This window comes from Tamandua tetradactyla, chromosome 4, assembly GCF_023851605.1.
Source record: "Tamandua tetradactyla isolate mTamTet1 chromosome 4, mTamTet1.pri, whole genome shotgun sequence".
Taxonomy (NCBI): Eukaryota; Metazoa; Chordata; class Mammalia; order Pilosa; family Myrmecophagidae; genus Tamandua; species Tamandua tetradactyla.
The window spans coordinates 200,088,443-200,111,970 of NC_135330.1; the positions used below are offsets into that span (position 1 = coordinate 200,088,443).

Here is a 23,528-nt window from a genome sequence, read left to right on the forward strand (position 1 = left end):
TCTCTGCTTCTGTAACACTTTCCTGTACATTATATGTTTAATTTTTTTACTTTACTGACAAAGCTCTGTGTGCAGCAGGAGTTGAGGTTCTCACTCCCACCCTGTGTTAGAGCGCCCAGTACAGAGGAGGAAGCCTGTAAAGAAATAGTAATTACTGCAGAAGGAGTGGAGGAATTATAGGCATTCCAAGTACTGATGGCTGGTTCCAAAGAATTCTGAAAGGTTAATAAATGTACTCAAATTACAATAATTGGATATATTTTTTCATTATTATTTATAGATAATTTACTTACATTTCAGAAGGTATTCATTTTGTGTAAAAGATTGAATAAAGAAGTGGCTTTCCCACCTCCAACTTTCTGCCCTACGTTGAAATATGGAAAGAATGAATACTGTTATGCAAGATTTTTTTTTTAATATAGACTTAATTAATGATAGAGGGTGACTAGTGGGCAGAGGTACAACATGGCTACTGGACTTTCCTCCAAACAGGCATTTAGCACTCTAAGAGCAGGCAGGGCAGAGGCGATGCATCCTCTCTGTTGTCTCCCTTCAGAGCTGCCTGTGGGTAGTCTCATCCAGCTGAATGACCTCTCCATTAAGGAATGGGTTCTCAGTGACGGCCTGTGCCACATGAGCACACCACAAGGGTCACCCAGACGACTGGGGAAAGGCACCTGGCTGGCAAAGAAGTTACAAGCCTTGTCTGGGAGTATGTTCAGCAGTGGGGTACCAAGCAGGCCTGGAGCAGTGGTCATCACCCAGATGCCCACGGGAGCCAGATCTGGAACAATGGGCAGTGTTATGCCTGCTATTCCCCTTTGGAAGCAGACTGTGCAGCTTGTCCAACCTGGCGTTGAAGGCAGCCACTGGCAGTGTTGATGATGACCCCATTGGCCTCCCTGGTCTGGTTCTTTCTGGCGCATCTCACCAGCCACCAGGCACATCATATTGGACTTGCCTATAAGATTCCCATTGAGAACTTGCTGGAACTCCTCCAAGGAATGGGTCTTTCTCTTCTTTCGGTGGTATGTCTTGTCAGCCACTGCAGAGCCTGCACAGTTGACTGCCACGTCCACACAACCAAGCTTTTCTTTTGCTAGATTTAGGGCTGCTTGTACATCCTCCTCTGAGGTGACATCAGTGGAGGCGCAGGTGCAGCTCTTGCCTAACCTCTTGGCCTGGGCTTGCCCATCCTGGGGAAGCCTGGGCAGACCCAGAAGCACAGCAGTGGCCCCTGCCCCAGGAGTCGCTCCGCCACAGCCAAACCCGGGCCCGAGGCACCACCACCAAGCCCTCCCCACTCGGACAGGCAGCAGCCATCCTGCACAGAACCCTACGCAAGATACATGGATTTATTTTAACTACAGTATTGTATGCAAACAATGTGATTCTCATTTCCAGTCTATCATTTGGAGAAACTTTGAACATAAGGAAAATGAACAGAAATTGTAGTATTTTTTAAAGTGTAAAATTGTTAGTAAAGTCAATTTATAAGTATTCACTGGGTAATTACATAGGTAATATGTTAGTATGTTGGAACTGTGGACTCAGAGAAATTTGAGTTCAAATTCTGTCATCATAGCTTCAACTATAGCTTTGACAATTTCCTAATCTCTTTGAGCTTCAACTTTTTTCCTCAATAGAAGGTGGGATAAGAACTACCTAGTACATTTGTGGAGCATAAATTAGAAAACCATCTCCTGCAGTGTTATTAAATGTTTATTAAATGAAACATATCAAATAGCTTATTGATATTTTTGCTGTTGTATTTTTCTAATTTAAATATGCAGAGTATTACATTTCATCATCTGAATATTCATCAGCATATTTCAAGCCCAAAGAATTTACAAAGACTTAATATCCTTCCTGTTCTGATTTTGAATCACTTCATTATGGTTTCTCTTCATACTTCATGTCACTATCGAAGTGAAAGCATTTGTTAGTTGACATTGTATATAAAAATACATGGCTATGATATTTAGTGGAAATAATTTTCCTAAATAAAACTGAAGCAGAATATTGTTCAAGCCTATAGTTTTTGCAGGGGAAACCACATCGCCCAATGCTGTAAAATCAGAAATTTGGCTTTTGACTTTTAAACTTTCTGGCAGTTTTCAAAAAGTAATTAAAATTAAGATAGCATAAGTTTGGCACTACTTTTCTGGCTTTTCTCAAAAGTAGGCAGACAACCCAATCAAAAATGGGCAAAGGACTTGAATAGGACGTGAATTTTTCTAATGAGGATACACAGTTGACCAATAATAAGCACAGTGGAAAAATGTTCAACATTATTGGTCATTAGAGAAACACAAATCAAAACCACAGTGAGATATTTCTTCACACCCATGAGGATGGTTGTTAAACCAAAAAAAAAGATAGTGAGTGTTGGCAAGGATGAAGAGAAATGGAAATACCCATCCAATGCCTGCGGTGCTGTAAAATGGTGCAGGTGCTATAGAAATAAGCTTGGTGCTTCCTCAGAAAATTGAGAACAGAATTACCATATGATCCAACAACCCCCATGTCTTGGTATACACCCAAATGTAATGAAAGCAGACTCAAACAGATATTTATACACCACTATTTACAGCAGCATTATTCATAGTATCCAAAAGGTGGAAACCAGCCAAGTGTTTATCAACAAATGAGTGGATAAACAAATGTGACATATCCATATAATGGAGCCATAAAAAGGAATGAAGTTTTGATACGTAAGACAGCATGGATGAACCTAGAAGACATCATGTTAAGTGAGATAGCCAGGCCCAAAAGACAAAAATTACATCATCTTGGGTTTATCACTTGCCTAGAAGAAGCAAAATTCCTGTGGCAGATGGTGGCTCTTCAGTTTCCAGAGTCCCAGGGAAGGGGCAGGAAGCGGGAGTTAGAGCTTAGTAGGTCGGTCATTTCTGTTTAAGGTGCTAAAAAGAGAAGGGGAATGGATGCTGGTAATGTAGCAAAATAGTGTGACTATAATCAATGCTGTTGAATTGTACACTTGAATGTAGGGAAATTGTGTGCTCTGTATCAGGGTTACTGCAGTAAATGGTACAAAATAAAAAGGAGGCACACAACTTTTGGGCACTTCTACTAGATTGTGTATTTATTTATCTCGTTAAAATCTGGTTTAAAGCTCGTAGTGTGCATTGATTGCGTTTTCCTTTTTGAGTCCGCATCTCTGTTGTCCGTTTGATTCAGGAGCTTGTCGGCACTGTCTCGGCGCGAAGCCCCGCTCCTGGGCATGCAGGCATTTGGGAGGTTTGTGCAGTGACGTGGGTGAAGGTTACATTGTTTTCATGGAGTGTTTTAAAAAAGCAGATCCGATCAAATTCTCTGTGATTGAGTCGAAGAATCAGATGACTTCAGGCCTCATCCTCCTGACCTTGACGTTTTGATTTTCCTCCCTTCACCCTCTTAACTGAGCCCTGGTTAAACGTGTTCATTTGCATATACCAGGCTGCACTTCCACTGCACAGAGTACATAGCGGCAGCGTTTTATATGAGAAACCAGGGGCAGTTTGTTATAGCATTGCTTTACAAATACCTGGAAAGTTGCCATGCTTGCTTGTGTTTCCAGAAACTATACATTAAATAATCACATTTGTGAGGTTGAAATTTATAATAGATGAGAGAACTTTGGCTTTGTAATAACGAATTATCTTGAATATACTAAATCAGAAAAATTAGGGAATTTAGCAAAAACATGAGGCATGCTTCCTCTCCTAGATCAGTCCTGTTTTTTCAGTTTCCTGCGTTAATTTGACTGTTGGTTGCTTACCAGTTACTTTAATGGATGAATTATTGCTGCTTAAATGTTTGAACAATTAACATCGATGCCTGTGTTTCAAATATTTTTTTAAGAAGTATTCAGAAAGAAAAATATGTCAAACTAGGATGTGGTTTGTCAGGGATTAATTGGATACTGAAAACTATAACCCTTTATTTGTTCAGATTTTGTTAATACTTTTTTTTTTTTTTTTTTTTTTTGCTTTTGGTGAAGGAAGCACTAGGGACATAAAAATGATGAAGGGCTCCTTTGATAGAAGCCTTTCACTGAGGCACCTGAGTGCTCAATTTGATTCAGCACTGCAAGAACTTTCCCATTAAGGAGCGGCTGTAAAGTGGGGGGCCTGAAGCACACCCCATGTCCTGCTGGCCCCAGCTGCGCGGTAGTCGCTGGTCTCACTGTCCCAGGTGTCCCAGGGAGCAGGCCTTCATTCCCTTTTAAGAATGTTGCTTCTTTTATTGTAAATTTGGTTGAATTTAATAGTATTGCTGTGGCTTAAGAGTCTGTAAACATTTTTTTAAGTCTGCTTTTCTTTTTTCTGTTCCTTAGATGCAACTTCTGACAACCTAAAACATTATTATTATAGTGTTACTATTAGTCATAAAATTCAGATTTACACATGACAAGTCTTAGGAATAAAGAGCCAAATGCTTTGGTGACATGCATGTCCTTTCGTTTATTTTCCTTTTTCTCCTTCTTTTATTCATTCTGTAACTTGTCCCAGTGGTCTAGGATTGCTCAAGACCTAAGGAAACATCCCAGAAATGTACCCAATTTTAAATGGCTTTCTCAGCCCTGTGTGTCAGCCTGTCATCTTGGAAGTCATGGGACTCCTCCCTTTACAGCTCCTTCACCTTGGATTCTGAGAAACCCCCCAACCCCGGCTCTGTGACCCCAGCTGTCCTTGTCAAAGCCAAGGGATCTCAAAGGTACACCTAAGCACATGCACAGAGTAACCCAGATGTGAGCCTTTTAATTCAAAGTTGCTGTCTCTTATTCTGGGTTTTATGAGCAAACTCTTCACTAAAATCTTTAAGACAACATCTCAGAAGAGATAAGATCCTATCAGGGTATCTTTCCAGAGAGCCATCATAATTATTCTGATTCCAGTGTAGTTTTAGGATTAGAAGAATAAAATGAAATACTGCCATGGAATCTTAATGTCCTGGGGGAAAAAAAGGAATTTAGAAATTCAGAAAATGATGAATGTAATTGGGCATGTGTGTTTGTATTTATGTTTGTTTATGTGTGCATGTTCATGTGCATGGGTTTACACAGGAATAAAATCAATCTATTCTTGCCTTCATTCTGCCTCCCATTTCAGAGGCCCCCATTTTCAGAAGCCTGTTTGGCCCAATCATTTTGGCGGGTGTGGTATCTGATAAAAAAAAACCTTAATAAATGTCTCTCCCTTCACAGGCATAAGTCTGTTTTTCTAGTGGCCTCTCAGAAATAATGGTCCATAACTCATAAGAATGAATTTCTGTGGTCAAATTTCAGGACATATGAGAAGTTATTCTAAACTAACTCTGGAGAGTCCTTTACATATTTAAGCCATGTCACAATGTCGGCTGCCCACTTAACCCCTACTTACAGAGGTAACTTCCGAATTTTCCTTCTTATATTGGGTAAGAATGCAAGTAGGTCAGGGTCTTTAGGGTCTAGGATAAATTTTTTTTATTTTTATCCTAAATAGGTGTAGAATTTTGTGAAATTTTTTTCTGCATTTATACTGGTCATATGATTTTTCTCCTTTTTTTTATTATGGCAGTGCTTAAATTAATGGATGTTGTAATATTCACCATTCGGAGGGTGATTATTAAACCAAACGACTACCTTTCAGACTGTAAGCGTCTCAAGCATAGAGGCTGCGCCTTTACACGTTTGACCACCACCCCCTTCCCAGTGGGTTTGGCATATAGATTGTTCTTTCAGCTAACTGATGGCTCAATTAATATGTCATTTAGGGGAATATACCTGCTATCCCAATTAATCCATACTAAACAACTATTCTGCAATATCACATGGAGTGGGCTACTGTGCTGTGTTATTGCATAGAACACAAAGATATAAAAACATCACTCTCAGCCCCCAGGAGCTACGGCCTAGTTCATGAGAGTCTATAAATACTAGGTAATGGTAATTTCAGCATAAAGCAGTTTTTGACAATATTTGAGTGAGGCATTAACGAGCATTTGCACTTCATAAAGAAATAGAGGAATATTCACACTGCCCCACCCCAAGATTTGCACAGATTCAAGACAGCCAGGTTTGGGGGAGGACATTGGGCTCTCTAGGGTCTAGTATGAGCAGTAGCAATTGAAGACAAGACTGAAAAGTACATTTAAATTCAGTGCAGGAGGATCTGGGATGCTCAGCCGAAGATTAGGCCTGGTTCTGTACAGATTTTACTTTACAGATGAGAAAGTCAATCTGGAGAGGTCCTGACCTGCCCAGGGTGCTGGTGAGTCCCGCTGAGTCCCACCTGGCTCCCTCCCACAGTAGGTTATATCTGGCTGATGATCAAACTGGTGCAACTCAAAAATAGTTCGTTTCTTTTCTCTTTATTTTACTATATTTTCCTATGTCGGGATACATTGAACACTCACTTAAAAACTAAATTGAGGAGAACTGAAGACAAGCAGTTGTCCTGTAGCCTGGGGACATCCTTGGCACCCGGCCCTGGGAGTCCCAGGGTTAAAACGAGGCCCCAGGACAGCGGGGTCTCATGGGGGTGGCCGGAGCTTTGTCGTTTGAGGCCAGCCCTGCAGCCAAAGCAAGGCATCCTGTAGGCGCCACATCAGGAGCCGCAGTGGCTCCCCGTGGTGACCACAGGCTTCTGGCAGAATCATGAGGGTGCTGCTCCCCGCTCCCTTTCGGTGCTTTCCTGGCACCAAAAATGCTCAGTGGAAAAATCCTGTCCTGGATTTTTAGTCCATGGACTGAAGTACTGCACAGCTTAATCTTTACTTTATAGTCAAAGGTACAGGAAAAACCAAAGGAAAAAGTACCTCTGAGTGGATGAGGAGTTGATTAACAATTTTATTTTTATGTGGCATCAGGTCTTTTGGGTAGCAAGTGATATTTTTCAGAAAACATTGATTGCATGCTACAAATGCCAATAAATAAGTATAAAATGAATGGATAGATGAAAAAATGAGTGGGTGGTTATTTCATTCCTAAATTAACCTAGAAGTGAGGTTAATTTCCTCACTCATTTTCTAATCACACCTTTGTAGTAGATTTACATTTTCAAGAAATGTTATGTGATTTATTTGTTATCCATTTTAATGATAATAAAGAGTCTGAATTGGTGGCCTCAAATGGGGGAAGGTTAGGTGGCTGGGAGCGGTTTTGAGAGCAGTTGGAGTTGAGAATAGGAGAAAGCACAGAGCAGCTTCAGCCAGGGGCAGGCCAGGCCTCCACGGTGTGTGAGCTCGAAACTGCACTAGAGGGCATGGAACTGGGTGTTCCTTAAAGCCCAAGTGAAGGCTGCGAGGCCTGTTCACAGAGCTGCCAGGGAATTATTGTCCAGGAGCCTGGGTGGAAGGGGCACCGTTGAGGGAGCTTTTAACTTGACTGGAGGATGTGAGGAAGAGGAGCATGGAGAGACCATCATGGAGAGAAGGTCAGGGCATGACCAGGACATGTGACTTGCCCCGGTACAGGTAAACTCCTAGCTCAGAGGCAGTGGCCAGTCACCCCCAACTGGATGCTCTCTCACAGGGGAGGACACGGGAGGGTGTAGGACATACATGAAGTAGGGAGAATGCAGGGGAGGACACGGGAGGGTGTAGGACATACGTGAAGTAGGGAGAACGCAGGGGAGGACACGGGAGGGTGTAGGACATACCTGAAGTAGGGAGAACGCAGGGGAGGACACGGGAGGGCGTAGGACATACGTGAAGTAGGGAGAACGCAGGGGAGGACACGGGAGGGCGTAGGACATACGTGAAGTAGGGAGAACGCAGGGGAGGACACGGGAGGATGTAGGACATACGTGAAGTAGGGAGAACGCAGGGGAGGACACGGGAGGGCGTAGGACATACGTGAAGTAGGGAGAACGCAGGGGAGGACACGGGAGGGCGTAGGACATACGTGAAGTAGGGAGAACGCAGGGGAGGACACGGGAGGGCGTAGGACATACGTGAAGTAGGGAGAACGCAGGGGAGGACACGGGAGGGTGTAGGACATACGTGAAGTAGGGAGAACGCAGGGGAGGACACGGGAGGGTGTAGGACATACGTGAAGTAGGGAGAACGCAGGGGAGGACACGGGAGGGTGTAGGACATACGTGAAGTAGGGAGAACGCAGGGGAGGACACGGGAGGGCGTAGGACATACGTGAAGTAGGGAATGGAGAAATGACTCACGTTATCCCTGCAACTTGACCTTGGTGACAAGGATGATGGCATTTCTCTTGGTATGTTTAAAGATGAGTAGGGAAAAGAATTTCAGGAAAAAATACAAATGGGATGTGTCTGGGAGTGCCATCCAGTTCTGCATATTTGAGACACCTGTGTATTTCCTTCCGTGTTTGAGATCATTGTGGGTATGTTTGGCCATATCAGAGCCAAATCTGGAAAGGTCAGTCTAACCCAGAAGCCAGGTGATTTCTAGAAGTAACCAAGCTAAAGATTGAAAACAGAAGAGGTTCTAATACCTGGGCCCACTCACCCACATTCTGATGAGACAACCTGTGGAAGCCACCAGGGGAAGCACTCAAGACAAGGTCAGAAAATAGGAAGAAAAATAGGGAAATTACGAAGGTTAATTTTAAAATGCTTATAGCACCTTATTACTTGATTACTGAGTCATTTGTCATTTTCCAGAGAGTATTCAACCTGAACTTTTTTTTTCATGAAAAGAAGAATGAACTCTTTACCATTAATGAAAATAAAAAGGCCTGAATTACGTCTCTAGAGAATTAAGCAGTACCCTTGAGGTCTGTAACAGTAATGTGTCTCCAAAATTGCTGATATGTGATCAAAGGAGTAATAATTTCTTCATTCAGCCAGTTATAGCCAGTTTTTTTCAAGGCTCTCTGCTGTTTTGCAAATCAAACTATTTTAGATATGTCCCATAAACATCTAGAACCTAGAATACTAAAATGGCTTTTAAAAATTAATTATCCATTTTCAATTTTGCAAATGGACTACCTTTTCTGGAGAGATAGGAATCTTATTGTAACTTTCCCACAGCTAATCATACACTCATTTCGGGACCACCAGACAGAATTCTGTAGCTTGTGTTACCCACTTTCTCCTTCACACCGCCCTCCTGCTGCCGCCGGATTGGCTGCCCGGGCCCAAGGCGCCGCGCTGACCGTCTCACCTGCTGCTCTGCTTCCAGGGTTTGTGCTTCGGCTAAACCTTTTGAATCTTCTCGGTATGAAAAATGTTAGTATAGTAGTTCAGCTTCATTAATTTAGACTTCAGTAAATTGAGGTTGGCATGGACGTATGTTTGTATTACGTATCGACTACTTTTCTACGGTTATATTTTTTTTAAAAATTGTTTTCACTTTACAGATTTTGTTGGAAGAAGTTTTTTGTCTTGGTTTTCTTTTTTGTTTAACTCTTGATTCTACCTGATTGAAGAATACAAACCATGTTTCCAGGCTTAAAACATAAAAAAGTTGCTATTTTCTGCTATTTAGCATGTTACCTGCAAGTGTGTGGCCTGTGCCCCATCAGCACCATCTCTTTTCAGTGGTCCCTGTGCAGGCTGAGGGACGAGAATGGCCCTGTGCCCCTGGCTCTGCAGGTGGGCAGCGGGTCTCCATAGAGATTGTCCAGCATCTGGACTGACAGCGCTGCCCCAGCCTTCCATCGCTCCTGACGTTTTCTGTCACTTTCAACAGATACCCATAGTCCTTATGTGGGAATTTCATGTATATATAAATAATTGTATTAGTGTGTGGTTTTCAGTGTAAATATAGATTTGCTAAATATTTAATCGATATATATATAATATTCCTAAATACATAACATATAAATATATCCATATAATGCAAAATATTACTTGAACTTGAGGCTGTCATTTTGAAAAATGTTTTAAAGGCAGGTGTATTCCATTGTAGAATTTACTTCTGCTCATTTCTTCCAGAATCTAACAGAACTTCTATTAAAACACTAATGATGTGGCAACAGATTCATAAACTTGGTTACAAAGCGTAGTTTGTTTTTTCTGTATCTTTTTCTTCTTCAAAGCATCCAGAACATGATGGATGACTTGAGCAAGGACCCCTCTTTTATTCACAGGGTTTTCACCCCTCCATTTAGGAATTGAGAAACACTTAAGCTTCTCTGCCCCTAAAATATTTCCACTACATATTTTGAAATTTTTTTTCAAGATGCTTTATTTTGTCAATCTCTGCTGAATGTCACTTTCAGCTATTAGTTAACAAAGAAAATGTTTTAATAATAATGCACTCACTCTAAAATTTTTACCATCTGTTTAAAAATTTAGAATAACTCATAAAGTTCTTTGATAATTAATACTAGAATTAAATGAGTGAGAAACTAAGACATAGTGCTTAACTGGTTAAAATTGAGAAAAGGCAAAATGAAAAGTTATTTTTTAAGCTATAACAAAATTCAACTCAACTTCTTGGTTAACTAGATTAAACAATCTTTGGTTAATAGGGATAACCAACAAGGCATATACACCTGATTTCACTTGATCTTTTTATTTTATGAAACTCTGTTTAAAAGTATATTGAGAATTTTTATGATTGTTGATAAATGTTCCTGGACTCAGCTTATAGCAGAAAATCAATATTTTAAAAATTGAAACAGTATAGGTTTGTATTGATTAATGTGGCTAAATCCAAATGAAAGCTTTTGTAACAGCTTTCTTAGACAGACTGCTACCCAGTAATGGCAAACTATCAATTTTGGCTTTCTACTGATAAATCAGCTTGAAAATTGGATGTCAAAATTTTTTTTCACTGAGTAGTGATTTTTCCATGCCCTTTAACCTTCTCTGATATATTAGATTGGTTTATAAGACTGAGTTCTATCTTACAGAAAGCAGTTGTCAAATTGACGTTTGGATGGATTTTCAAATGATTGTTACAGCTATTTTTATCTATATATATATAAAGTACACATATGTATAATCATACGTGATCTGCCCCCATAACGGGAGGATTGCTTCTCTCCGGAAAAACTCAGTTACACGTAACAAAATTTTAAGTTGTTCTACCTATGGATTATGGAAGTTCAAAGAAGATCAGAACCTCAACTGAAGCTTGGGAAGCATACTTTCGGAAGTATTTTAGTTTTCAATGAGTAAGGACGTTGATTGTTTTTACCTCGTGAATTGATTTTTTTTCCTTTTTATTTCCTAGAAAAATACTAACGGGTCCGTTAATGACTAGCTCTTTATGTTGCTTGTGGTCAGTGTGGTGACTTGGTTTGCTTTAGTACCAAAACAAAAACAAAAACAAAACCTGACAACCAACTCTTTTATTTATAAGGAACCAATACAGAGGATTTGAAATAATACTAGAACAGATTTGATTAACAGCACAGAAAAACAGGCTTAATTTGGATATAATGGGGTGGACCTCAGCGGCAGCCAGCAGTGGTCCCCTCATGCCTGTCACAGACCGTAAGTTAGCCTGGGAAGGTATTGATTGGGAAGTTTCTGTTGTATAATTACTTTTTGCATCGGGTATTGATCTAGACACAAGCATTTGAGCAGCAGTTTCCCGGGCTCACAGTGAGTGTCGTCTTTCAGCCGTGATAAACGGTGGCATTCTGGCTCAGCATAATTACTCCACGGTGAAACGAACCTCCTCTACCCTTCTCGTTTTCCCATCAAGGAGACACAGTAATCTACTTCATCTGAAAGCCATGATTTACTGAACTAATCATCCTCTTAATAGAGGAAAATCTTTTTCCCCTCCCAGAGTATGTCCAGGTTTTGCTCACTGAAACAGAAATGCATTATGGAAAGGTGGAATTTTTTCAATTCCAGAGTACACAAATAAGTACCTTTTTAAATTACCTATCAGTTATTCTCGAACTGTGCTTTTACCCATCCCTCCATCCCCACTCTACCAGGTAACCTTTGATCTTACATTGGGTGTAAATTAAAAGAGAAGGTATAGAGGTGATCAAAATTTACACACTCATTTTGACAGCATGTGTAATCACATAAAAAAAATCTTAGCTTTCTGACATTACTACATTTGAAAAATACAAAAATTTAGTTTATTTAATTAAAACCTGTTTTCGAAAGTCTTTTCTGGATATAATACTCTTTTATACAATTTTAAGTGTTAAACATTTTCTATTTTAGGTTCTTTTTTTTTGCAGTGCCTATTACCATTAAGAGGTAAATAAGATGCCTTGACTGTGAGAAACCCTTACTTCCTACCAATTCTGAGACTGTTAGCAGTTCTCAAAAACTAAGATTTGAATTGTTTTGTTATCAATTTTTCATTAAGCCTTTTGTTTTATTTTGCTGAAAACAGAGCTGTCTTTACTTGCCAGTACTTTAATATCACCCCTGGGTAATGACTTTTAGTTAAGTAATGTTATTGAAAGAATATCTGGCAATCATTTTAGATCATTTTAAGACCAGAGTGAAAGGTTTGGAGAAAGGTCATTTTCAGTGATTGGGCTTAGTTAAATAAATGTGAAAGCTTTCACAAAGGGAATCTCGCTTTTCTATGTGCTGTCATAAATTTCCTCTTCACACATCTGGGAATACCAAGTAAAAGGTAGTTGTTTCTGCCCTGAAGGCAGTATATTTTATATTTTCCTTCTCTTTGTTTATTTTCTCCCCATAATTCTGTTTATTCCCACAACTGAGCACAGAGTTTTCATTTTGTCATAAATGAAACCCACCATTTTTGACAGTTTGTGGAACCCTATATATATTTGTCCAAGCATTTAGAAACAGCAGATTTTTTTTTTTGCTAAGACTGAATAAAAAGTGTTACATTTTTTGACAATTCCGCCCATGGTGAGCCTGGCTCACAGGTCACTCCCACTCTGGGCACAGCTGGTCTCTTGCTGTCCACAGCTGAAAAGTGAAATCAATGCCTGGTCTGACAAAATGCAGATGAAAGCCATTCTGATCATATACAGTCATTTCCCGTAATTTTATCAGCCTTCAGTTACTTATACGATCTCTGGAAGTCATTGTTTATTCAAGTAAATACAGGCCCAACTTCTGTGTTGAGCTGTGCTGTCTTCTAGGAAAATAATACTTCCTGAAAGCCAGAAGCCTGCTGAATAGCTCATCAGGCTAAAGTGTGGTTTCCCAAACTGTTGTTCGTTCCTTGTTGCTTTCCCTTCACGGAAATATTACCTATCTCAGCCCGTCGTGTATGATTTAAATTCTAGTTTATGATTTAAAGTCTAGAAATGCATACTCTTAAGCAAAGATGTCCCTTTGTTCTAATGTTAGCACATTAGAGTTCTAAAACAAGAAATAGAAAATGCCTTAATCTAAATTATCATTGATCTAGTATTTCCTTAAGTATTTATTTGAACAAGATTGGATGGAAAGCTGTATGGCAGCTGAATGCTTCAAAGGTCACAGAACTACAATGAGTCTGATGGAAAACAGCCTTTTTCCTTCCTCATTTTAAATGGTTCTTACTTTGATTACAAGCATTTATTATAATTATCAAGAGATTAGGCCCTTGTTATAGAATCCTTGTAATGGAACCATTTAAAAGGAATATAATGACAGTTTATTGGATTTTGCAAAAGAAAAGAGCACAGATAAAATGGTCCTTTTTTGTAAATGGTTCAGCTACTTGCTGAGTATACTAATTTTATTATTCTATCTTGGTCTGGTGTTTTTAGTAGTTTTTGTGGTTTCACATTTCTGTGGATGTGTGTGTGTGAGATAAATTGCCCTCAGTAACCTCTGATATGTAGTCTTTGTTTTAGAATTACATGTGTACGGTATTTTTTCTAAGATGACTTTTTTCATGTTAATTTATCTTTTGATTTTTATAAATAATTGGTGCAGAGGATATCACTTCTGATATATGTGTACTTATACTTCTAGTTGCAGTAAAACAGTCCCAATATAATACTAAACCCTGAATTTCATGTTCTTTTCTTGTAAACTAATAATCACTCATTATTTCCATGGCCCAAGTGAATCAGAAAACATACCTAAAATTGTGTGTGAACTAGCTGCTCTTATACGTAATGTATTAAATGTTGCCAACAAAAGTAAATTGAGGGTGCACAGGTGGTTCGGTCGTAGAATGCTCACCTTCCATGCAGAAGACCTGGGTTCGATTCCCGGACCATGAACCTAAAAAAAAACAAAGTCAATTGAATCTTATATAATTATATATTCAGATATTCATAAAGGAAACTCTTGCTAGGTCTCTTTAACAGAGCTATGAACAAAGAACTTGGGTGTGAAATATGCGTTTAAACACCCAGGAAGTTGTCAGAGTTAACACCTATTCAGTTCTCATGTCTTTTCTATCACAGTCATTGAAGCTGGCACTCTGGGAAGATAGGTTTTGGGGTTTTCCTAACCCCCCGCAAAGGTTAAGCTGTGGACCTTAACACTTTTTCTTCCATTTGGAGTCAGACACAAGAAATTGCAAGATACAAAATTCGAAAGATCCAGAATTCAGAAGGAGAATTTCCTGTTTGTTTCCAGAGTAGCAGCTAATGGAACTGCAGTGTTTCTAAAAATATTAGAACAAACAGTTGAAGAATTGCTGCAGCAGAGAACAGGAGCCGAGGTGCTAAGTGTGCCCTTGCCAGGAGGGCCAGGAACTAGCACAACCCCCAAGTTCAGAGAAACAATTCTTGTGAAGGGTGGAGCAGTGCTTATTTTGGTGATTATAAACTCCCCAAAGACAAAGATCCTCTAGGAACTACCTCGCATTAATAGGTATTTTAAGGATGAGACGACTTCAGGAATATTTTTTAGAAAATAGTCTTATTTTGTTTTCACCAAAGTAACAAAGGAAGTACCACTTTTTGATTCCTAGATATTATATTTCTTTGAAGAATTTCCAGTTGTGCTGGTTTGAATCTGTTGTGCACCCCCCAGAAAAGCCATGTTCTTTACTCTCATTCAGTATTGCTGGGTGGGATCTTTTTGATGGTTTCCATGGAGATTTGACCCACCCAGTTGTGGGTGGCAACATTTGAGTAGGTGGTTTCCATGGAGATGTGTCTCCGCCTATTCAAGATGGGGTTGCTTCCTAGAGCCCTTTAAGAGGGAACCATTTTGGAAAATACTCAACCAACAGAGCCCATATAGCCAGAGACCTTTGGAAATACATAAAGAAACTGCCCCAGGGGAAGTCATGGAAGAAGGTGAGAGAGAAAGCTAGCTCACATTGCCATGTGCCCTCCCAGCTGAGAGAGACACTCTGAACTTCTTAGGCCCTTTCTTTGGAGTTAAGTTATTTTTCTCTGGATGCCCTAATTTGGACATTTTCATGGCCTTAGAACTGGAAACTTGCAACTTAATAAATTCCCTTTTTAAAAGCCAGTCTGTTTCTGGTATATTGCATTCCAGCAGCTTTAACAAACTAGAACAGAAGTCATGTGGTCTCCACCTTGTTACATTTCCTGGAGCATACGCGGTCGATGCTCATTTCATTATTTTGCTGATGTTGTTACATGGAAAGACCTAAGTGAGAAGGAGCAGCGGTGTTAGTTGGAGCTCTACCTGAGAATTTTAAATCACTTCTCACTTCACAGCAAGACTCTGCCTGTACTTTAAAGGTTTCTAGAGATAATTAAGTTTAAGGGTGTGCCTAGCCACCCTTCACTTCCAAGTTTCATGTGGATATATGGGTGAGTTTGAACTTGTGGTCAGATGCATATTAGGATAGATTTAAAGGAAGTGACATAAAAGGGGAAATAGAGAGAAAGCTGTTGTGAATGAGGATAATTGAAAATATACAAATTCATTCCACAATTTTCCCATTGTTATTTAGCTCCATGTTAATTTTGCTTTAAAGAATATGTATATATACATGCATGTATATATATACACCTCTTTGTATATATACGCAGACACACTAAAGTCAGATCATGGTGCTTTGTTTACACAGGTATATATAATTATATGTATATATAGTTAAATAAGCATTGTGTGTAGGGGCTGTGTGTAGCTAAGCAAATTCAAATTGTAGAAACATGGAGCCTTTCTCCCCATGATTCTGTTAAGAACTGCACTGAAGACATCTAGGAAAGTGAGGCCAATAAGTTTACATGTATTAGTTGAAGATCTTATTTCTGTCATTGATTGTCAGACTGGGCCATCAGGATGTTCTTCCTTATTTCTTACTAAATCCACTTCAGATAATATATGTTAATTTTGTAAATTAGGTTTTTGACTGGTTTTCTCCTTGGCTCTTAAAATATCAGCATGCCACGTGCAGTGCTTCTTCCATTCTCATGTCATCTTAGCTCGGGGAGTCTGGCACCCACACAGGGCAGACTGCTTGCTAGGAGGCCCCATGAGCCCACAGTTTCTCGTAAGCCTTATATTTTAGATCAGATAAAAATAATTCACTGCACATGCTATTGTTCATATTTTGCATAGAATGCTTTTTCATAAATCTTATTTTAGAGGAAATTGGGAGGCTGATATGGTTATGATTTCATCATTTATTAAACACAAAAAAAGGCTTCTGTTTACTTGCCAGGACAAATGGTATGGAGACTGAGTAATATTATTTGAAAATAAATTAAGGAAAATTTTTGCATTCCATGAAAATGGAAAGAAAATGGAAAGGTTTAAGTCTGCACCAAAAGGGATTAAGAGTTTCTTCTAGGAATTATTAAAGGTCTATAATCCTTTATGTGGAATTGTGAAAGCTCTGAAACCCCAATTTTTTCATATGCTGTTGCAAATATATTTGGTGGCAAAATTTGACTTAAAGTATGTGCGTATTGATTGTCTTTCTTTATCCCACATACTTTTATACCAAATGTATACACTGCTTTACAAAAATGTTAATTTATTTGATTATGAAGTATTAGCCTAGATGCTGCTTGGAGTGATACATAGTAGCTGTGCCACATAACCTTTCTAACATCTAAAAATGATGGATCCCACAACATGCTGGATCCCAAAGGTTTCAGACAGGCCCATGCTAGCAGGAAACTGAGACGCGGAGAGATTGGAAGGGAAGGGAGCAAGTTGGGTCTTTGGGTAAAAGATGTTTTCTTTTTCCTGGTTAATTTCAAATCGAGAATGGTGTTCCTCCCAGAACCAAAGCATTTTGAAGCACAGAAGCTAAAGATACAGTAGAGTCCGTGGCCTTCAAAAGGAGGCCCAAGGAGGGCACACGGGGTTGCTAATGAGCTTGGCATCACAGTTACACAGTCCCCAGGGAATTGTCTCTTGTGGCGGTTGCATCTGCTGGCTCTCCGGAGCTGGCACTGCTGGAGACCCGCTCAGCAATTAGGATCCACGTTCTTCCTGAGAGCCTCATCTACAGCCTCACTAGGCTCTCCCTACCACTGTGATTGATTGATTTCAAATGTGTTTAATCAACATAATGTTTCCACTTACTCCAAAGTCGAAGGATGGCAATTGCAGTGGATAATTGGACCCTGCACAAACAATACCTTTGAGAGTTAACCTGGGCATAATAGTGGAAGCTTCCTCCAAAACACATTTTTAGCACAGCTACAAATCTGGAAAATTTCCATGGATACTACTAAACTTAAAATTAAAAGGTCCCCACTGTAGTTTTACTTTCGTTCTAAGTGAAGCAGATAATGAGTAGAAGTGCAGTACTCCAACAGCTCAGGTTTTTGTGTCAGAGAATAAATAATACGTGCTCAGTTTAATTTTCAAACTTCTAAATTACTATACCTTTGTACACTTTTTCTTTAAAGTTTTTTGTCTGTTTGCTGAAAGTTTCCAAAATACTGCAACCCTCATCTGGTTCAGGAAATTGTCCTAGTGCCATATTTAGATACTTTAAATTAGAGGCCCTTCTTATTCCTCCCTCCCTCCTTCCCTCCTTCCCTCCTTCCTTCCTCCCTCCCTCCCTTCTTCCTTCCTTCCTTCATCTTACAACAGAGCTTAAAATATGTCTATGATTATTATTATAAAGACTTTCCAAATCAAATGAAAACTGAAAATGCTCAGAATTTTCCACCCCACCAATTTCTAGTTTCTTTGTGCTCAGGAGTTCAATTCTCAGTCTGTGCCTCTCCTTTTGAATTTTACTGTAAGCTGAAAGGAGAATCCAGGCTGCACTGTGCATACTTAGTTTTTAAATCTCCTCAGCTGAATGTCCAAGTTCATCGCTTCCAAGTTCAGCCTTCTATCTGATATCAGAACTCAGTTTTGCCAAGTTCTCTCCCACTTTAAAACAAGAGTCATCTTTCTTCCAGTTTCCAGTAACATATCCATCATTTCCTTCGAAGGCCTCAGCAGAAGTACCTTCAGCATCCGTATTTCTACCACCAGTCTGCTCAGAGTAGTCTGGACCATTTCTGTCAAGTATCTCACAGTTCGTCCAGCCCCTCCCCATTATCCAATCCCAAAACCATTTCCACAGGTTTTGCTATTTGCAATAGCAGCACCCCACTCCTCAGTACAGAAACCAGATTTAGTTTTCCTGACTGCTCAAGCAAATACCATGCAATAGATTGGCTTAGAATGGGAAGTTATGAACTCACGATTTTGTGGCTAAGAGAAAATCTAAATCAAGGCATCAGCAAAACAAAGCTTTCTCCCGCAAAGCCTGACCTTCTGGTATTGGCAGCCAGCAATCCCTGGTCCTCAGCTTGTCACAGGGCAAGGCACACAGTGACATCTCTTGGCCTCTTCCTTCTCTTTCCAGGTTCTAATGAGGTTCACCTTCTGGCTGCTCCCTCTGTGGGTTTCCCGCCTTCTGTCTCCGTTTCAGCCCACTGGTAGAATTAAGACCCATGTTGATTGAGTTGGACCACACCTTAAAAGAAAGTATCTCATCTAAAAGGCCTATTTACAGTGGGATCACACCTGCAGGAGTGGGTTAAGTTTGGGGAACATTTTTATTCTGGGGTGCATACAGCTTCCAACCACCACAGGTTCTCTCTCCCTTTCTTTCCTTCTTGGGCTCCCTTAATACGTATTTTGTTAAGCTTGACAATGTGCTTTGCACCACTCGGACTCTGTTCACTTTGCTTCCTTCTATTTTCTCTCATCTCCTCAGCCTGAGTCATTTCCGTTGTCCACAGTCTTTCTTGTTTGTTGATGGTCTCAGTAGTTTTATCTGGTTCCTTTGGATAGACCATCATTTCCTTTTTCCTTCACACATGTTCTCAAACTACTTCTTACAAACATAGACTGATTACTCCACTGTATTGCAGTTGTTTATATGTTTGTCTCTTCCACTAAACTGTCAGCTTCTTAGGTGGAAAATGGCCCTCTCTTGCCTTTGTTTGACTGGCTCCCAGCACAGCTGCTAGAACTTGGCCAGCTCTGGAAGAAGCACTTCAGCCAGCACCCTTTCTAGGCACTGAGGGCCTGGCGCTGGCGGAGACAGCAGCAGCCCCTGCCCTCCTGAGCAGGCGAGGTCTCCTGGAGCAGCTTCACGCTCCTCAGCACCCAGCTCTGGATAGGTGGCCCGTAAGGGTTCTTCAGTGGACAGGCTCCGCCTTCCTGACAACGTACTCCTGCGCAGGGAGAGCCGAGAAATGGCAGGTTCAAGAAAAGTCAATGGTTGTGGTGACTGCACATTTCCCCTTATGTAGAAAACTCTTCACCAGAGCCCTAAAAATCTCAGGCAACTGGGTCTTTCTATATGGGACAGCATTCTAAAACATCTGTGGATAGTATCTACCCAAGGACACAGATTATCCTGAGACAATGATAAAAAAGGCTCCAGCTACTTCACAAAGAGTCATTGTCATCTTTAAATGGTTCGTTAATCAATCAGGTCTGTCTACTGCTTTAGAAAGGACATGCTTTTAGGAAAGGCTGAGGTCATTGATTATCAGTTAAATGTACATCATTTTATGCTCATTATTTATATTTAAAGTCAAAACAAAAACTTCTAATGAAGGTTAAATCAATGGACTATGGATCGGTGAATTGTGAACTGTGCACAGAGTTTTTTAGTCACAGCTCCCTACCACAGTTGTAAGCATATAGGATGCCTTGATGTAAAGGAGGAAATGTGAAATTGATTAAGTACTGAGTAGCAGCTGTCCATCTGTAATTATGTGATGTGTATATACTTAGAGTAAATCTTTTTTTAAAATGTCCTAATTACTAACTGTACATGAATTATTTAAATTTTGGAAACTAAGTCAAAGTAATAAGCAAAAGTGAAGTTTTATGCAAGAAAGTCATCTAACTTGGGAAAAACAATATTTTAAAAATCACTTTAACAGGTGAATGAAAAAGAATTCAACTATTGTATTTGGAGATAAAATTTAATTTAAATATAATTCTAACAGGTATAAATTTTAAAGACACTTTAAATACTTAAAAATTTTATAATCGCCTGTGTTATTCTACTCCCTAGGAAAATATTTTATACCTGAACACTAAAAATGAATTCAAAATTAAATGTTATTTTAAAGTACCAGTTTCAAAATTATTTGAAAATCATTCCTCTATTGTGAGTATAATTAAAAACAGCTATATTTGTCTATTAATCAGAATAAGGAGGTAAAAATTTAATGAAAACACTGCTTTGTGGGTGCTGAGCTGGTGGATGCTCTTCTTTCTTTTTTCCTTTATTATTATATAGTACTATAGCGTGATAAATAGAAATCAGGTGGAGAAAAATCACTTTTAAGATGCTAACATTTATGGGAAAAGGACCAAAATGGAGAAGGGGTGTGGGGTTTGGCTGTTTTCTGAATGGACACAAAATCAAAAGCTTTCAGCTAAGTTGAGAGTGGTTATAAATAGAAAGTTAATTGTAAAACTAAAAGCATACTTTTCCAATTAGTTTGAAAGCAAACGTATTATATAACAGTTTGGTGGGATGGTAACGTTTTTCTTCGGCTTGCCTCATAAATATCAGAAAAAATCAAATGCAAATGGGCCAGCTTTCATTTGATACTGAGATGACTGCATAGTCTAAAGCCAGGTTCTCAAGAGTGAACTAAGTTGGCACTATTCTTGGTTTACTGTGTGGTATTTTCCTACTCAGGTCACATATGTTCACTGGCAAATCATTTCTTCCTTCCAAGGAATAAGGACTGTTCTGGTTTGCTGAATTTGCTGGAATGCAATGTACCAGGAGTGGACTAGCTTTTAACAATGGGGATTTATTAGTTTGCAGATTTTCAGTTTTAAGGCTGTGGAAATGTCCCAGTTGAGGAATCAAATGGAGGACACTTTCTCTGAAGGCTGGTCACCAGGGAGCCTGGGCTCCTGTGTCAGCAGCCAGCTCATGGCCACGTCTGCTGGGTCTTCTCACCTCTCACCTGGCTTTCACTGCTTCAGCTTCTGGCTTCTCTGTGGTTTTTTCAGGTGCTTCTCTGGATTTCATCTCTTGGCTTCCATGGGTGTTTATCCTCATAGAAAGGACTCCAGTAAAGGATTAAGACCCACCTTGAATGGGGCAGTCACCTGCCATATGAAATAACTTAATCAGAAGTTCAGAAGTCCCACCCACAGCAGGTTGGCACCCACAGGGATAGATTAAAAGAAAATGGCCATTTCTGGGGGGCACACAGCCTCCAACTACCACAGTGAGCTTTGAACAAAGTTACGCTCTGAGTCTGGTCACCAGTGGCTGGATACCTGCTTCCACCCGACCTAGTTTATGTTAGTGGAAAACCAGAATAGGACATACATGTCTTTGTTAAAATTCACAGTCGTTGGATTTGGCTTGCTTATTGTGGACAGATGCTGTTTTGGGCGCTGCGACGTTGCACAGCCGCCTGGCACTCGCCTCCTGGCCGGAAGTTGCCCTGGGCCCCGAGCGGCGTCGGGTGGGAGCACGGGGCGGCGCGAGAGGGGAGAGCCGGCCAGCTCACAGGGAAGGCAGGCCCAGGCCCGGTCAACGCGCAGCTCTGGCGAGGGTCTGCGCGACCAGTCCGCCGTGCGCGCGGGCGCTCTGCGCGCTGCCAGAGAGGACACTTCCTGGCCTCTGAGAAGCAGCATAGGAATTTACGTCTGTACGCTCCCTCACTGTTGTTGCTTTAAAAAATGTTAGATCTTTAAAAATCATTTCTGAATATCTGAAAAACCGCAATTTAATTTGGTAGGAATACAAAAACAGACTTAATTTGTATAAAAACTGTAATAGTCACCATTTATCAGCAGGCTAGTAGTAAGCACTAGGCTGAGAACATTAATAGCAACTGTTGCTCCCTAATAGGTGAAGCAGATAATACTCAGGGGAAGTGCATTCACCTAGCAAGGGCCCGGGCCTGAGCCCAGGTCGGTCCGCCTCTGCTGCTGCGGCCCGCTGGTAATGAGGATCGGGTCCCGGGCTGAACAGTTGCATGCGTTCTTTACACGGCTCAGTGAAGGAGGTTTTATTTACCCCCGGTATAAAAATGAAGAAACTTGGGCTTAAGGATGTGGTGGTGAACATCATAAACTTAATAATTTGAAATAATACCAGGTTTATAAGGGTTACATAATTAATAAGCCAACTTTTATATAAAATACTTTATGGGACTTTAAAGCATTGATTTTGCAATGATAGAAATAATTTTAAAGATAATTGAAAATTATACAACTAGCATAAGGATATTTTTCAACGTTAGGTAAATCCTTTTCTGTGGATTTTCTTGTAGTAATCAATTTCTGAAGTTCTGTGGGGAAAATTTTTTAATTGCAGTTTTCAAAAGTATTTAAGCCTATTCCCCATAGCAGTAATTATTTGAGCAAAAGAATGTCTACTTTGTTCAAGTGGGATAATTGCTCTGTAGAATTAGATGTTTCACAGGTAATTTTACAATCTTGTTGATTAAGAGTAAAGTAATTATTTCTGCCATAAGAGTACTTTAAATTGAGAGTCTGGTTCTACTAGAACAAAAAATAAAAGGGGATAAGTATAAGTTCTAAAAATATTTGTATGTTAATGCAAAAAAAAGGCTGAGTCTGAAGAACAGTTAGCTAAAGATACAAAGACAAGGGACACAGTTCACCATTTGCTGGGCGTGTGGGTGCTACAGAACTCACTGGCTCATGCTCTTTTTCGTGGAAACTGTTTTCCTTCATTCTCCAGCCCTTCCTCCCTGTTTAATTGTTCAGAATGGTGGAAGCACTTTTTTTTTCAGCCTTAATAAAATGGAAGAGTATCCTAAATTGTCCCTTAAACTGTTCCACCATTAAATCCATTCCATTCCCCAACCAGATCTTTTATGCAGGGTCACACCTGGTGACCTTTTTCAGGGTACGGAAATGAGACGGCTGTGCCCTGCTGGGCTGACTTTCCACCTTGGTCGTCAATTCAGGAAAGCTCTCGAGCCGCAGCCTACTGCACCATCTGGACTCTCAGCTTCTGATTTTGTTCCCCTTCTTCTAGTTGAGAAAAACATGTAAAATTAATACTTTTAAGAACAGTGAGTCCACTTTCTAGACAACACACTTAATGTAACTGCTTTTAGGTCTTAGAGTAACATGTTGAAACTGACCAGGTGCTATGGGCTTGTCTTTCTCATCTATCATTTTCACATTGAAAATCATCCTCTAAAGGCTATAAAACCACTTGATTCCTTAAAATACCAGAAAAACAAGCTTATAGGGAGTGGTGTGCTATGCCAAGAAGAAAAAGGAGGCGGCTAAATTGTTTTGTTGTTATTC

At 40.0% G+C, this 23,528-nt stretch overlaps 1 protein-coding gene, 1 long non-coding RNA gene and 1 pseudogene across 18 annotated transcripts in view; 1 reads left to right on the forward strand and 2 right to left on the reverse strand.

Annotated features, from left to right (window-relative positions):
- The window catches only part of LOC143681739 (uncharacterized), a 47,040-nt gene extending 25,354 nt beyond the window's left edge, over window positions 1-21,686 (reverse strand). For 2 of the 3 annotated variants that reach the window (XR_013174807.1, XR_013174806.1), the window contains exons 1-2: window positions 21,565-21,686; window positions 14,040-14,081 (exon numbers count right to left, since the gene is read on the reverse strand). This is a non-coding gene — a long non-coding RNA (uncharacterized LOC143681739). Of the gene's footprint in view, window positions 1-2,815; window positions 2,925-14,039; window positions 14,082-21,564 lie in introns of those variants that run through there. The other variant, XR_013174805.1, reaches the window with a different exon arrangement.
- NBEA (neurobeachin) overlaps window positions 1-23,528 on the forward strand; it is a 752,331-nt gene that overhangs the window by 488,166 nt on the left and 240,637 nt on the right. The gene's annotated exons all lie outside the window — the stretch shown is intronic.
- LOC143679679 (3-hydroxyacyl-CoA dehydrogenase type-2 pseudogene) lies at window positions 553-2,606 on the reverse strand (annotated as a pseudogene).